The 17330-nt window shown below is 43.0% G+C and overlaps 1 long non-coding RNA gene across 1 annotated transcript in view; it reads right to left on the bottom strand.

The window, feature by feature from the left end:
• LOC123651387 overlaps nt 1-16775 on the bottom strand; it is a 57778-nt gene extending 41003 nt beyond the window's left edge. The window contains exon 1 of the long non-coding RNA XR_006740061.1: nt 16676-16775. This is a non-coding gene — a long non-coding RNA (uncharacterized LOC123651387). The remainder of the gene's footprint in view (nt 1-16675) is intronic.
• Nucleotides 16776-17330: the final 555 nt, after the last annotated feature.

Here is a 17330-nt window from a genome sequence, read left to right as displayed (position 1 = left end):
AACAAATTTCCTTATTTCAGTCCATTTGGTTCAGAGGTGTGTGTGTGTGTGTTTGTCAAGAAAAATATGGTAGCTACCATAGGTACTCACATGTGCCTCACTCATATAACTTAGGAGGGCCCATCAGGAATATGAGTGACTGGGATTAATTCCTGCAATATTTTCTTCATTGCACTCACCCAACCTGATTCCTGATAGGGTAATTTTTAGTGCTTTGAATTAACTTTCCTTTGTTTCTTTCCCCATTCTTTCCTTTGAATCTTCACCCCATTTTCTCTAGCTCTCAGAAATCATTGTCATTCTCTATCTAAACATAACATTTCTTTCAAATTGAATTAAATCTGAAGTTAAATCTTATCTAATATTTCAAAATGTGTGAAGAACCCATTGCAGGGTTGGCCTGAAAAGAATGTCCACTCCGTAGGAAAAGTGTGTGCTAGGGTTGTTTTCTGGAGAGAGAAAAAAAAAATCTGAAAAGAAACCTCTGGAATTTTTTCAAGACCGTCACTGCTTCTAAATATCTGTATCCTTTACTGAAGCCCTATTGTACCTATGGAAGATCCCCTGTATCTTGTCGGTAAGTGGGTGAGGCTGGGTTTGGGGTCTTGGGGCCCAAGACATCTAAATGGCTGAAATTATGCTATTTGGGGTTTACTGAGATTACTGGTTTTGACCACGTTTGAAAATTTTCAAATCTAAATTTTCTTCTGAAGAAGATAGCAGAATCCAAAATCTCTTTAATTGATTATTCATAAAGCTCAATATATAGTTTTAAAAATTGCTAAATGTGCAAATAAGCTGGAAAATGCCATCTAGTATGAAAAGAAACAATAGTCAATAAATATAGACCCACATGTGACTCAGATGTTAGAATTAACACAAACTTAATAACTATGATAAATATGTTGAAGAATCTATAAAAAAATATGCCTATAGTAGGTAAGGAGATGGGAAATTTCAAAAGAAATATGAAAAGTTTTCAAAAGAACCAAATGGAAATCATTGAACACCACAATATCTGAAATTGAAGATTCGTTGGTTAGGAATTGATAGCATAATGAGCACAGCAGGTGAAATTATCAGTGAACTTAAAGACAATGAGTGTTATCTACACAGGGAAGGGGAAAGATTAAAATAAAAAGAACAGAGCCGCAATAATCAGTCAGATAGTATCAAGTAACCCAGCGTTTTTCAACCACTGTTCCGCGGCACACTAGTGTGCCGCGAGATGTTGCCTGGTGTGCCGTAGGTGCAGACAAGACAAGAATTTTATAATTTTTCACTATTTTGTTTGCTTAATATTTCATAATAAAGTAATTATAAAATACTTTCTTTGTGTTTATTTGATTCCTATTCAAGAGAATTACTTTATATATAGTCAATATAGGCACAGAGTTAAATTTTTTAACATTTTCTAATGGTGGTGTGCCTCATGATTTTTTTCATGAAACAAGTGTGCCTTTGCCCAAAAAAGGTTGAAAAACACTGAAGTAACCTAACATACATGTATCGAGTGCCAGAATGAGAGGGGAGAGAGAATGAAACAGAAAAAGTATTTGAGAAATGGTGGCTGGAGGCCTGAGTGAGCTGCTGCCTTATGTTCCTCTGGGCTCCTTGACTCTCCCTGTGTCTCTCCGCCTGCACATGCACAGATCAGTTGTCAACTGAGGATATGAGGAATGTTTGTAGATTTGGGAGCTCCAATTCTGAGGGTCCTTCCTCTCTGGGATGTTTTCCTCCCCAATTTAGTTACTGTGGAAACCCCAAACTCCAGCTTCTGACTCCTTAGCTCAATAGGACTGACTGCCACTTTCTGTTTGAGCTCTGTTTCTATCTGTGGGAAGGGAATAGTGCTGTGAGAGGAAACGCCTGATCAACGGGGGTCTCACCCAATATGATTCCCTTTATTCAAGGGTCATATCTTCTACAGTTTTTGTCCGAAAAACCAAACTATTGGTTGCTCTACAGGACCTTAAAATGGGTTTTGTTATTATTATTTTTGGTTAAGGTTCAGAATTTATAATTGTCTTTTTTAAAAAATATATTTTATTGACTTTTTACAGAGAGGAAGAGAGAGGGTTAGAGAGTTAGAAGCATCCATGAGAGAGAATCATCAATCAGCTGCTTCCTGCACACCCCCCACTGGGGATGTGCCCGCAACCAAGTTACATGCCCTTGACTGGAATCGAACCTGGGACCCCTCAGTCTGCAGACTGATGCTCTATCCACTGAGCCAAACCGGTTTCGGCTATAATTGTCTTTTGGTGGGAAGGTTAATCAAACACAATTTACTCTGCCATTATCAGACATTGGAACTGACCTGAATGGCCAAAATTAGACACTAAAATATTGAGTTTGGTAGAAAAGTTTGGTTAGCCTTTTCTCCTAGCACACTCTCCCATGTTTCTTTGCACCAGACAGGGCTCAATATTTGCTAAACAAATGCTGAAAACTGAAAATTCTCCTAAGGAGTCATACTGTAAAGCGTTAGCCGCCATTCATAATTTGGAATGGATGACCTTTTTTTGAAAGCAGCGTTTGATATGGGTTAATGAGACCAAATAAGAAATTGCTGGGTGTTTCCATATTCTGATGACAAATGTCAGAAAACTTGTCACAATTTTGGCTTAAGCAAGAGGAGAATTTAGTGGCCAGCCTAGGTCAAAATTCCATGGTAGGGCTGCTTCTAGGCATAGCTGGATTTAGGGCTCATATACTATCACCAGAACATACTTTTTGCTCCTCTTTCCCCCCCCCCCCCCCCCCCCCCCCCCCCCCCCCCCGGCCACCTCAGCTTTTGGACCTGCCTATTGCATTGGTAGAATTAAGCCCAGCTTCCTGTGGCTGCAAGAGGATGGTAGCAGCTTCAGCCTGCACCTTGTCAGGTGTCCAATCCAGAGAAGAAAGTTAGAGCCTGTTTTCCAGGAGGACCTGCAGAAATCTCCCTGCTTCTCATAGGTTCTGCCTGGGTGGTGTGCTCATCTCTGGACCAATCAGATGGCCGTGAAATAGGATGAAATGAGTGGCCTGTGGGTGGCTCACCTACTTCACCCCACAGTCAGAGGGGTGTCAGTTTCACCAGACCCTCACTGACTGATAAATATCTGGGTTCTTATTCCTTGGAAGAACAGACACACACTGGGACAGAAACAACAGAAGCCCACTAGGGTGGTTATTGGAGGAGACTGAGACCAAGGTACCTGGAAGGAGTGAAAAGGTTACCAACGAGGGAGGCAGGGAGCCTTAAAGAGAAACACTGCCTCTGTCTGACTCCACTTAGCTCTGCTGCTCAGGGCTGCTGGAAGCAGGGGCTGCACTGTATCATTGCTTCATGGTCAGGTGCTTGGGGACCTGCAATGAGCAAAATCCATGAAATTTAGATACCACAGCGGTATCTTTAAAAGGTATCAGGTGGAGAATGGTTTTTAATGTGGAATCCAGGCCTCCAATTAGAGGCTTGTTCCACTTGCTAAATTTGGTGTGGGTTAATGCCCAGTGACCTCGCGTCGCTATAGCGTTTCATCACCGTGGTGAATGCTTGGGAACAAACCCTCCTCTCCCCGCCCTTTCCGATGGGACCCAATCTCCATACCATTAGAGGTATGACTTCTTTTTCCAGATAAACTGCCCAGCCCTCTCAGTCTGTTCCATTAGTGAGGAAGCAATCCAAGGGGAAAAGAAGGCTGTGCCAAACACAGCAATGTTTCCGAATGATCACTTGGCTTGGACCAGCTTCCCCCATGGCTCCAAACTATCTAGTAGCATTTGGGGGGAGAGGAGGGTTGGAGGGAGAAGGGAAGGGAGAGAAGAGAAGACTGCTTTTTCTCTCCCCCTCCAGGAAACCAAATAAAATATAGAGGACCCCAGAGACCACTGGAAAATACCTTGGGAGTCTCCCAATTCACTCCAGCTCATTGATTGCTCCTAAGCACCTTCTAACTTGAATCTGATTATTTTAAAGATAATCCCACGAAAGACTTCCCTCAATAATTTAGAGGACTCCCCCTGATTTTTTTTTAAATGTCTGTACTTTTCAGTACCTTCTATTTTTCTATGATAAGCATGCCTTCCTTTTGCCACACACACAAAAAAAGTTAAAGTAAGTATGGATAGTCATCAGTTAAGGATTCCCTTAGAAGTTCCCTTGCTAACTGGCTGGGAAGTTGCTGCTCACAGCGTTTTAGGTTTTTCCTGGCACTACAATTACATAAAATAATAAAAAGAGAAATATACTTTTTGACAAATGAAAAAATGGAACATGGCAGATGCCTCTGGAAAAAAGAATTCCCGTCAGCTCTTTCATACCCATATTCCCTTTGAGATAAACTAGTTGGATGAGGAAATCAGTCCCTTCTTTGTTTTCTGAAACCATCCAGCTCACTTCCTTCAGTTTCACCTTCCTGATGAGCTGGTCTTTTTAGAGGCAGAGATATTCTGGTACATCTTCTTCTCTGCCCTCCCACCGCACACCTTGCTTCTTCACGTTGCATCCCCCCTCCCCGAGGACACCTGCCACTGACCTCATTCTCAGCTTTGTTTGTTTACCCGATAAGATTACTGGCCAGGTGCGGGAATCTCTGGTGTGCCTGGCAATTGCCTCGCAGTTCCTGTGACCTACACTCTGGAGGCAGCCCGGCTTCTTCATTATTCACGACGTGCTGGAGTTCCAGTTACCAGCCGTGTCCACCTCCCAGGCCAGTCAGAAACTCGTTTAGCCAGTTTCCCTCTTTCACTCGGTTGTTCCAAGACTGACACACAGAGATTGAGAAAAAACACTGAGAGTTTCTGTGCTCTCAGGAATAAATCCCACCAGAACAAGCCTCGGTCTGTTGCTAAACTATGATTGCCATTTCCTCTCCCCGCTCTGTTCTCCCCTCCGCCTCCGTCTCCCTTTGCCACGAAGCTACGGACCATCAAGTTTTAATGCGGTGCTGAGCTGTTGATTAAAACAGCGTGTTATTTTCTGAATGTCAAACAACACACGACAATAAAGCAGGCCTAACGTATCAGGAAAACAAATGTGGGCTGCTTCGGCGCTGGATGCAAATGCACCCACGGCTGATCTGTAAGAGCCTCCGTGTTCTCAAGAAGTCTTGAGGCATTAAAATTGATGGTGGTGATTAGGTTGCCTTTCAGAGCAGCAAAATCTGTATAACTGAATCCTCCCGGGCTTAGCCACTGTCAGCCCAGGAATATTAACTTGGCTCGCTGTGCGTCTGCTTTTATGTACACACACACACACAGTGTTTAACCAGGAGTGCCGTGGGCCCCAAATTAAAACCATATTTTGTTAGCACCACATGTTCCAGCCTTGACAATATCTATCAAAGGGGAGGCTGCTGGATTTATTGAAAGAAATGAACTTCACCAGAGTCTAGCAGACCAAACCCCGACAAGGAGCGATAATTATTTCCCTGCCTGGCAGTGGTTCTGCCACTCGTTAAGGTCAAGGCTGTTGACTTACGTTGGGCACTGCTTGCTGCTGTTACCTCTCCAATGTCCATCCCCCCACTGTCTGGGCCTCATGGATGTCATCGGCACCACATCCATTTAATCTTCAAGGTCCTATTTGTGTTCCTTCTTTTCTGTGAAATCTTTGCTGCCTAAACCCAAGGTCATTTCTTCCTCCTCAGATCTTTCCAGCCCTGGTCTGGGTATCACGTGGGACCAGGGTAAAATGCAGAGTTCCGGGCCCCACCCCAGCCCCTCTGAGTCTGCATTTGAGCAAATTCACCAGGGGATTCCGGTACGCACTGAAGTCAGAGACTCTCACTGGGAGTCATGTTGCTCCCACAGATGTTTGGGGAATGTGGAGGGGAGTTGGGGGGTTGTCACAAGGATGGGTGCTGGGCGGGAGCCCTGCTGGCAGTGGGCAGGGACGCTGCTGGGCTGCCTGCTGTGTACAGCGCAGTGCCACATAAGGAAGACTTGCATCATAAGTCTCACGACTTTCCAAAGAGCTGCCAGGCAGTCAAGTAGGTAAAAAAAAACTTTTTCATTATCTGAGCCTGGAACCTATTTCCATATAGACACAAAGTACTGCTTGCAGTTATACACTGAATTTTCTAGGAATTCAACTTCTGTGAAAATTCAGGGAAGATTGTGCTTTGTTTTGTTCAGACAGACTTTACCTTTGTTCATCACTTTGAAGACGCACATTATCCATGGTGTCAACTCTAGTTCACTGCCACCAATCTAATGCCAACAGGAGTCCCCAATCTGGGTTGTCGTGAAAGGAGAAACTTGACTCGGTAAACAGTTTGCCAAGCAGGGAAACACAGCCTTTAGCGGAAACCTAAAGTGCATGCGACAGAAACAAAGGGGATACCTGATTGGTTCAGTTTTATGCAACTGGAGAATTCAAATTTACAAGGTCCGATTGGTACAAATAGTCAGGCTGTCCCAATCTGTCATCTTCCTGTGAACTGATTGGTTGTTATGGAGCTGTTTTGATTGGCCACCATCTTCTTCATCCCAGTGAATTAGAAGCTTCTTGAGAGCCAGTCTCAAGTCTTCTAATTCCTTTGTATCGCCGCCAAGCTTCAGTTTTATGTCAAGCAAAATCCTTTCTATTTCTTGGAACAAATTCCGCAAGTATCCTGTCTTTCCAATCTTGTGTGATAATGTGATTTATTTGTTTATTTATCTATTGTATTTATTGGCCTGGTAAGGGGTCTGGATTTTATTTTATTTACTAGAGGCCCAGTGCATAAAATTCGTATATGGGGAGGAGGGGGTGTGTCCCTCAGCCCAGCCTGCACCCCCTTCAATCTGGGATCCCTCTCACAATCCAGGACAGAGCTGACTCCCAACTGCTCACCTGCCTGCCTTCCTGATTGCCTCTAACCGCTTCTGCCTGCCAACCTGATCACCCCTAACCACACCCCTGCCAGCCTGATTGATATCTAATTGCTCCCCTGCCAGCCTGTTTGCCCCTAAATACCCTCCTCTGCAGGCCTGGTCCCCCCCAACTGCTCTCCCCTGCAGGCCTGCATCCCCCCAACTGCCCTTCCTTGCAGGCCTAGTCGCCCCCAACTTCCCTCCTCTGCTGGCCTTGTCACCACTAACTGCCCTCCCCTGCAGGCTTGATCGCCCCCAACTGCAGACCTGGTTCCTCCCAGCTGCCTCCTTTGCAGACTTGGTTCCTCCCAACTGCCCTCCCCTGCTGGCCATCTTGTGGTGGCCATCTTGTGTCCACATGGGGGCAGTCATCTTTGACCACATGGGGGCAGCCATCTTGTGTGTTGGAGTGATGATCAATTTGCATATTATTCTTTTATTACAATAGATAGGATTAAATAGGATAGAGGCCTGGTGCACAGGTGGGGGCTGGCTGGTGTGCCCTGAAAGGTGTCCCGGATCAAAGTGGGGATTTCTTTGAGGCATGGAGCAGCCTGGGCAAGGGACCTGTAGTGGTTTGCAGACTGGCCATGTCCCCTGACTATCCAAGCAGAGGCCCTGGGATCTGGGATTTATTTATCTTCTATAATTGAAACTTTGTAGCCTTAAGCAGAGACCAAGGCAGGCCAGGGCAGGCAGAAAGCTTGGCTTCCTCCATTGCTGGGAAAACCCAAGCCTCCTGTTCTCTCCATGGCTGCAGCCATTTTGGTTGGGTGAATTTGCACCTGATTGGCTGGTGAGCAGGTAATTTGCATATTATTCTTTTATTAGATAGGATATTAATTTTTATAGAGAGAAAGGGAGAGAGAAACATGAATTTGCTTTCCACTTATTTATGCATTCATTGGTTGCTTCTACCCTGTTTCCCCGAAAATAAGACAGTGTCTTATATTAATTTTTTCTCCCAAAGTTGCGCTAGGTCTTATTTTCAGGGGATGTCTTATCTTTCCATGTGCTAGATCTTATTTTTGAAGGATGTCTTATTTTCAGGGAAACACAGTAGTATATGCCCTGATCAGGGATCAAGCTTTTAATCTTGGTGTATTAGAACCATGCTCTAGCCAACTCAGCTGCCTGATCAGGGCTCAAGGGATCTTTATATTAATCTGCTGGTAATTTGCATAAATTGTCTGGGCCTCATTTTCCTCATCAGAACAGGAGATGGACCAGATTGATGGTTCCCAAACTTGGCTGTTCCTGGGGAGATTTAATACAGAGTTTACTGGGGTCTACTCCAAACATGTTGAAACAGACTTTGGGGATGGATCCCGGTTATCTATAGATTTCAGAGGGTATCAGTATTTGTGGCAGGTGTTCAGCTTTGCTTCTCAAACTTATTGTGCCTACAAACTACCTGGGAGATCTTATTAAGATTTTGATGCCAATGCTGCTGATCCATAAACCACACTCCAGTAGCCAGCAATAAAGAACTTTTAAAGTCTCTTTCAGCTAAATATTCTCCATTACATCAATTACTTAGTGGTAATATTATACAAAATGACCCATTTAAAATAGTCTACATTTAGTGTTAGATGGCCTAGCTCAGTTAAATTGTGATGGTAGAGAATGGATTTATTTCCTTCATTTATGATATTTAAAATAACCCATAGAGGATTTATTCCCCTTAAGTTAGTATCCCAGAGTACAGTGTTGAAAAGTTTTCAAAAATCCTGAGACCAGAAAATTTTTTTACCTATCAGCTGACTGAAATGACTGAACAGGAGGCTCAATGCTGGGTGTGATCTGAACATCACAAGGACACCCTTCATTTCTGAGTGCTCCCCGTGGGCTGGCGTGTGCCTGACATTCCTCTAACAGAGGACAGAGTTTTTCACTCACTCCATAATTAGTGGTGAGGCTTAAAATACAAAATCGCTGAGGAAGGTTAAGCACAGACTTGCAGCAGAATAAAGAAATAATGAGGGAGATTTTCCTGGAAAGAGATTTCCATAGGAAATAGTTGGGTTTGGGGGGATGGGTGGAGCAGAGAATAAGAAAGATGTTTCAGAAAGGGAAGCCAGGGTCTGAAGTACACTTGACCTTCTTCATAATTTTGTCCAAAGGAGCTGCCACTATTGACTAAAACAGTCCCACCTGTCTTCTTGTAAAACAGACATCCCCCCAATTCCTCTAACTGCTCATTTCCTGTGTCCAGGAGAGAGGCCCTTGGGCATCTTCCTCCTGCAGTTTTTCTGCAAACAGTTCCCTAATATAGTCACTGGGGTCCCAGGAGAAGGATCTGGGGCCTGAAGGTTGGGCAGGAGAACTGGCAGCAAACACGAAAAAGAAGAAGAAGAAGAAGAAGAAGAAGAAGAAGAAGAAGAAGAAGAAGAAGAAGAAGAAGAAGAAGAAGAGGAGGAGGAGGAGGAGGAGGAGGAGGAGGAGGAGGAGGAGGAGGAGGAGGAGGAGGAGGAGGAGGAGGAGGAGGAAGAAGAAGAAGAAGAAGAAGAAGAAGAAGAAGAAGAAGGTGGGTTGTTGTCCTGGGAAGCAAAGGCTTGCCTCTGCCATTGAACAGCTGCGTAGGTTCAACCTCTTGGCAACACAACCTCTTTCTTATCTCCTGTAACTCCCTTCAAGGTCATTACTGCCAGGTTGAGACAGGTTGTCAACAGGCTGAGGAAATGTATCTTTCTTCCAGCAATTAAGACACTCAGTCTCCCCCACAAATGCTGAGCCTTTTGACACCATGCTCAAGGAGCAGAAGGCAGCCAGAAGACCTTTTCAGAGGTTGCTGCTCAGACTTAATTTGCTTATGTTATGGGCATAGTGACTGAATAAGATCTGAAACAACATTTAAAAGCAGGGAACAGCCCTAACTGGTTTGGCTCAGTGGATAGAGCATTGGCCTGCGGACTCAAGGGTCCCAGGTTCAATTTCAGTCATAGGGCATGTAACTTGGTTCTGGGCACATACCCAGCAGGGGGTGTGCAGAACTCTCTATCCCTCTCCCTTCCTCTCTGTGAAAACTCAACTAGATAGATAGATAGATAGATAGATAGATAGATAGATTTTTTTTTTTTTAAATAAAAGCAAGGAACAGAGTGGGTTCCTATTAGGACATTAAAGCCTGGAAGAGCTTGCTCTAGCAATTTCCCCTCTGTGTATTTTCTTCTACCTAGGAATCACTTTTCCTGAAAAGGGGGTGGAGACGGCATGAGGAATGGGGCTAAAGACAGGAGTACAGACCATCTGAGCTATTTGAGGCCAAGGAAAGGAGTTCCATATTCAAATTATATCTATACCTCTATAAACCACATGATTCACTGAGTACCAACTGACAGGCAGACACACTGTGAATGAATGCTCAATTAAACTAATGACGGGACAGGAAATTATTCTGTTCCATTGAAGCCTGCCGCAGTGCAGCCTGGCTGAGCGGGCAGTCAAGGCCTGTGACAGAGGTAGGTGGAAGGTCTCTCTGGTCCCTGCGAGGCTCCCTTGAACCAAAGAGAGCAACGTGATCTAAGAAGTTTGGCACTAGAATGGACTTTAGAGCATTTACCGTATTTTTCGGACCATAAGACGCACCGGACCATAAGACGCACCAGTTTTTAGAGAAGGGAAATGAAGAAAAAAAAATTCTGAAACAAATAGTGTCCTAAAATATTTTATGTGCATTAAAACCCAACATCACAGTCATAAACACATGTAATCAACCCTGTAAAGTAAACAGCAGCATTTAGAACCATTTTAGAGCCGGGCAAGCACACAGAGACCACACAGAGCCGGGCAAGTAAAAAAACTTTTTTTTAAAGTATATGTGTAGGCTATATTTGGACCATAAGATGCAGGGACTTTTTCCCCCCACTTCTGGGGGGGGAAAAAGTGCGTCTTATGGTCCGAAAAATACGGTAATTCACATGCATCATTTTATAGACAGGGAAACTGGGGTTTGAAGAGGTTTGTACAAATTCACTGGTAAATTCTGAGTAGAGGTGCGACTAGAATCCAGTGCCTCCTAGACCCACCCCCGCTCCCAGCTCCCAGGGCCCTTCCACTGCTGCCTGCCCAGAGAACCTGGTGGCTGTCCTGTCTAGTTGCAGTTTTCCAAAAACCCTACAATTACCCAAGCTGACCTTCACCTGACCTTATTTCCTAGTCTCCTAACTGAGGTTGGACAATTCTATCATTCACTCAGTCCTCTGAGGTTCAAAGACCAGAGGAATGGGGGTATTTGCTGAAGGTCCCTGGGAGACTGGAAGAGGGGGGCCTTAGGTTTATGAATTTATACCACCTCCTTGAAGACTCCATTTTCACATTTAGGGGGAGAAATGAAGCTCTTATCGGACCCAACTAATTTAGCACATGCTAGTTCCAGCATAGGCATGAGTAGGTGAGAAAGGAACTCTCGAACCATAGGTGGGCCTACATCCGGAAATTATGATTCGCCCATAGAATATATCAGTGGCCTCCTGCAATTAGACACAAATGGGGCCCACAAACTCACTGCCAAGTGGAGCTATTGGCATAAAAGCAGTCTTAGCTCACACCAAATTTCATCAAATTGAGGGACCTTTTTCAAATAGCAGACAAAATTAATCTAAAGAAGTATTTATTTATGGTTCAGAAGATGTTTCTCTCTTTCTTCTGCCTTAAACCCTTCTCCCTCCCCCCAAACTCCCTACAAACACACACACACACACACACACACACACACACACACACACAAAGAAAACAACACAAAAAAAACAGCACAAACACCCAGGCAAGAAGTTTTGTTGTCCTGGGCCCAATCCTTAACAGTTTTGTTGTCTCTGGGTGTCCTCATGCACCCTCTCTCCACAGGTTGATGAGGAACTCATCCATTCAAAGCCCACACCCCACCTTCTAGGCCACCCTTTGGTACCGAGACCCAGAATTCCCTGCCCAAGGGTCCTGAACCCATCTCCAGAATCTGATAGGCCTCTCCTCTGATCTGAGTCCTGTGGATGGGCTGGCCGTGGCTGTGCTCACCCCGAGGCCTGAGGAGTGGCTAGGGCACCGGGTTCACGGAGAGCTGGACACTAAACTTTAATGAGTGAGGTGGAGCTGAGGGGTGGGCAGAGGAGGGAGGTTTGGGGGAAGCAGGTGAAACTCTGAGGGGTCCAAGAATTCTATATTGAGGCATGGCATTATGGGTCTTTCTGAAGATATATTTTTCAAGGCAAGAGGTTAGAATATATTCTACAGCAGAGATTTTCAACTAGTGTACCATGGCACTCTGGTGTGCCACAATAATTTTTAAAGTATCCACTACCTGACTATTTGGTCAGGGGCACTGACCTCTTTTCCCTTATATTGTCAAATAAAAGAATGACAACAGCCAACACAACCATAGTTGTCTGGTGTGAATAAATCAAAATTATGCCTATTTTTTTTGTCAGATTGGCAAAAAATATTATATATTGGGTCGGCAGCTAAGTAATTGCGGGTTTCACACATATATGGCTTCAGTTGAATTTTTAGGTTTGCAGACGTAGTACAAATGTAAAACACATTTTGTTATTTGATAGTTGGCTATTCAGCTGTTAATCAGTAAAAAAAGTTTTTTGATCTGTTTTGTAGTTTTCGTTTGGCGTTCGTTGAAAAATGGAAAATCAAAAGGAACATTTTCGTCATATTTTGCTTTTTTATTTCTGCAAAGGGAAAAACGCATCGCAAGCTCATAAAAAGTTATGTGCTGTTTATGGTGACGAAGCCTTAAAAGAACGGCAGTGTCAAAATTGGTTTGCCAAATTTCGTTCTGGTGATTTTTCACTCAAAGATGAAAAACGCTCTGGTCGTCCAGTTGAAGTTGATGACGCCCTAATCAAAGCAATAATCAATTCGGACTGTCACAGTACAACACGTGAGATTGCAGAGAAGCTTCATGTATCACATACATGCATTGAAAATCACTTAAAACAACTTGGCTATGTTCAAAAACTCGATACATGGGTTCCTCACGAACTGAAAGAATCACAGTTAACGCAACGCATTAACAGCTGCGATTTGCTAAAGAAACGTAATGAAAATGATCCATTTTTAAAACGACTGATAACTGGCGATAAAAAATGGGTTGTTTACAACAATATCAAGTGGAAAAGATCGTGGAGCAGGCCAGGTGAACCAACTCAAACAACTTCAAAAGCTGATATTCATCAAAAGAAGGTTTTGTTATCAGTTTGGTGGGATTACAAAGGAATTGTCTACTTTGAACTCTTACCACCCAACCGAACGATCAATTCTGATGTCTACATTGAACAACTAACGAAATTAAACAATGCAGTTGAAGAAAAGCGGCCCGAATTGACAAATCGAAAAGGTGTTGTATTCCATCATGACAATGCAAGGCCACACACATCTTTGGTCACTCGGCAAAAATTAATGGAGCTTGGTTGGGATGTTTTGCCACATCCACCATATAGTCCTGACCTTGAACCATCTGATTACTTTTTGTTTCGATCTTTACAAAACTCCTTGAATGGTAAAAATTTCAATAATGATGATGATGTCAAATCGTACCTGATTCAGTTTTTTGCTAATAAAAACCAGAAGTTTTTTGAACGTGGGATTATGATGCTGCCTGAAAGATGGCAAAAGGTCATTGATAAAAATGGGCAATACATTACAGAATAAAGTTATTTAGTTCCATGAAAAAATTGTCTTTGATTTTCTTTAAAAAATCCGCAATTACCTAGGTGCCGACCTAATATTTTAGTGTGCCACAGGATTTTAGTAATTAATTTATTTGTGCCATGCGAGAAAAGAAAGGTTGAAAATTGCTGTTCTATAGTATAGTTTGTAGGCTGGATTTTCAGTTTTAAAATATTAAGACACATTGTAAATGGGTCTCCATTTGTACTCTTGTCCAGTCTTCAAAAAGGAAGCAGTGTTTTTGAAACAAACACAAATACTGGATTCCTATGGTTAGATGGTAAAAAGAGGGGAAGGGGAGAGAGATCTTATCTGAGAGACACACCAGCCCTCCAGTGATGCCATAATTGTTGGGTTTGCTGTTTTTTATCCCTTATTCATACGAGGCAATTAGTCCAATTATTACTCCTAACCACATACAGTTCAAGAAATCAGGTTCTTCTAAATCAAGAATTACGGTACTTCTAACACTTTTGATACAAATAAAGCAAACTAAATTTTTGATAGAGACTAGAACTGACTTATTGGTTTTATCTAGTAATTAACCCATCCCAAAAAAGTTAGAGCAGGTGAACTCATTGACACACAAAAATCACGTTATTCATGCTAGAATATTTAAAAATAAGTGGTCACAAATACAGCATAACAGCCAGACTTTCAGGGTCCCGGACCCTTTTGTTCCTCAACGGGACATGCCTAAGAAGGCATTAGGGACAGCAGCCCCTTGCGGTGAAAAATCAACCTGGCCCAGGGCCCAGAACTAAAGGGCTCCTGGCTTTTATCCTCTCCCCGCTGGGACGGCCAGGTCAACTCCCAAAACTGTTTACATCACTGTATCAGGAAATAATTTTTCTACTCAACAAGCTATATCTCACAAGTCTATATCTAGATTTGGGGTTCAAAAGTACTTTGTGCAGAGGATTTACACAATCTCTTTTTTTTCTGTGCCAGTAGTACATGTTAAGCAATTTTATCTGCACTTACGCTGTGGGACCTAGGAGTTTTGTATTTACATCTACTTAGGGGCTTTCCTTGGGCGGCAGCCCTGGCTACAGTCCACCACAAGATGATTTTCCAACTCTTTGCTGTAGTTGCTCTTCACATAAACTTGGGGAATTGTAATAATTGTGTTTCAACATTCTCGGGAGTCATGGGAAAGCAACAATAAGCCCAAAAAGCAGGATCAGAACTAAAAACTATGGCATTTAAAAATTTAAGCTTTCTATCCAAAATCCCCTAGGAAGTCCATTAGAACCCCAGGTAAGTTAGCTGGGAGAACATCTTTATCATTTAGCAACAGACAGAAGCAGGTACAAATCTTAGTCTACAGACATGTACATTTTTATTTATTTTTCTATAGAACAACTTACCTTCTAAATTAGCCTTCATTTCACCAGAGCAGTCAAAAATTTATCTTAATTAATTCAGGGTTATATCTTTGTCTAGGGCATTAAGGGTGTGTGTGTGTGTGTGTGTGTGTGTGTGTGTGTGTGTTTAAGGGTCTCTAGTCTTTTTTTTCTCTCTCTTCTTTCTTTTTAATAGAACTATAATTGACAAACAACATTATATTAGTTTCATGGGTACAACATAATAATTGTGACACGGTCATCACAATAAAGCTAGTTAATATCTGCAACCACACATGGTTACAGGGTTTTTTTGTGTGTGATGAGAACATTTAAGATCTACTCTCTTAGCAACTTTCAAGTATATCATACAGTATTATTAGTTATAGTCACCATGCTGTACATTACAGGCCCATGATTGATTGATTTTATAACTACAAGTTTGTGCCTTTAGACCACATGTGTCAAACACAAGGCCCGCGGGCCAAATCTGTCCCGCCAGGCCTTGCAATGTGGCCTGCACCGCGCTGTCATCACTGCACTCCGCTGCGTTTCCATCACAATGACAGTTTATGACTGTTCAGTAAACCATTCGGCCCGCGATTTAGGCTGGATTTTAGATTTTGGCCCCTTCTCTGATTGAGTTCGACACCCCTAGACCATTTTCACCCATTTTGTCCACCCTCATTACCTACCTCTAGCAACCACCAATCTCTTCTCTGTATGTATGAACTTGGTTGCTGTTTTTGTTTGTTTTGTTTGTTCTGTCATTGGGTTCCATTCCCATAGACACAATCCCGCTTTCAGGAATCCCTTCATGACTGTACGTTCTTACTTTCTCTCTGAGCCACTTCCCCCTCCATAGTCCCAGGAACTAGAGACAGGGACCTTCAAATGGAACATCATGCACTCCCAAATCTCTAGTATATGTCCGGGTCCTTCCTTCACCTCCATGGCTTAGACTTAAAAAAAACAAACCCTCAACAGCCAACAAAATGGACCTTCTGTATCCCTATTCTCTGTTGAACATCCTTGGCTGGGGTAATGAGCACAGACTAACCTTGCTCAAAGTAGCAAGGAGATGAGAAGTGGGTGAGAGAGTTAAGAAATAGGTATTAGGAAGAGAAAGACTATATAATATTTCAATAGTAATACCCACCATAATACTAAAAGGGTTTTAACTGTTCTCCTATAGTCCGTGGATAGAGTTATCATCTAAAATACAAACATGATTACCTAGCTGCTCTGCCTCAAATCCTAAAGTGGTTCCACTTGCCCACAGCGGCAGTATAAGATCCTTTCCCTCATTGAAGTGGGGTCCTAGGATCACTGAGCTATTTGTCTGGGCGATCTACACTTTGCATGAGCAGAGAAAGCCAACATTCAAGTAGAATATCCAGCCACAAAAACATCAGGTCCTGGGACTAAAACTAACAATCTTCCAGACATTTCCAAAAGCCATCTTTGGCCTCTACTTGAGCAGAACTTCTGACCTAATGCTGCAAGATCCTGTTTCGTTTCTTAAATACCCTCCTCCCTCTTGCACCACAACTGCTCTAAATCAACCAATAAGAACAAGCACAGCATTAAAAATGCCATGGGAGTAGTTTCAGTGGCCTGCTCTCCTCCTTTCTCCCCGCAGACTCTGGGTTCTCTTTTCCAAACCATGGCTTGAGCCTTGAGCCTGCAAGAAGTCTTTGTCCGTGTCGCTGACCCTGTTCCAATCACACCAGGGCCAGTGTGAGCAGCAGAGATCTTGATTGTCACAGTTAAAGGGTTCATGTTGCTTTTTCTAGATTCTTTTTTGCATTAACCTATACAATCTATGGCATAAGGTCTGTCCCCCACATCCTTTGCAGCACCCAGCCACTTAGCACAATAGTCTGCACACAGGAAGAGCTTCATATGTTAGTTATACAGTGTGGTTTCTGGGTCCCCACTCCAGCTGCTGGGTAATCATTTATCAGCAAACAAATTAGTTATCAGCTAGACAGCCAAGGTTGCCAGAGTGAATCATTTGTATTTTCACTGCTGGAAAAAAAAAAAAAAAAAAAAAAAAAAAAAAAAAAAAAAAAAAAAAAAAAAAAAAAAAAAAAAAAAGAAGAAGAAGAAAGAAAAAAGAAAAAAAAAAGAAAAGCGCATGTCACTTGCCTTGCAAAGAGGAGTTTCAACACAGGCATGTAGTCATGATGCCACTTGACCTGAGATTTTTGACAGTTTTGTATCTCTTTGGCCAAGAAAGATGAATCAACTTTTATTTTGAAGTTCCTTTGTGTAAAGACATAAAAGTCAGAGGATGTGATCCCCCCATAATACTAGTCAACATGACAAATAAATATGCATGTGGTCTCTGGCTTAGCACCGGCTAGTGTCATTCCTGAAAAGCCAAGTGCCCCCTCACCCCCTGCAACATCCAGGACTGGCTTACAGGTGACCGAGGCTGTGCCTGCCTTGGTCCACACCTGGCAG

The sequence above is a fragment of the Pipistrellus kuhlii genome, unplaced genomic scaffold (genome assembly GCF_014108245.1).
Source record: "Pipistrellus kuhlii isolate mPipKuh1 unplaced genomic scaffold, mPipKuh1.p scaffold_m20_p_5, whole genome shotgun sequence".
NCBI classification, from domain to species: Eukaryota; Metazoa; Chordata; class Mammalia; order Chiroptera; family Vespertilionidae; genus Pipistrellus; species Pipistrellus kuhlii.
Note: the sequence above shows the minus strand (reverse complement) of the source record. Positions and strands in the feature narration are given on the sequence as shown.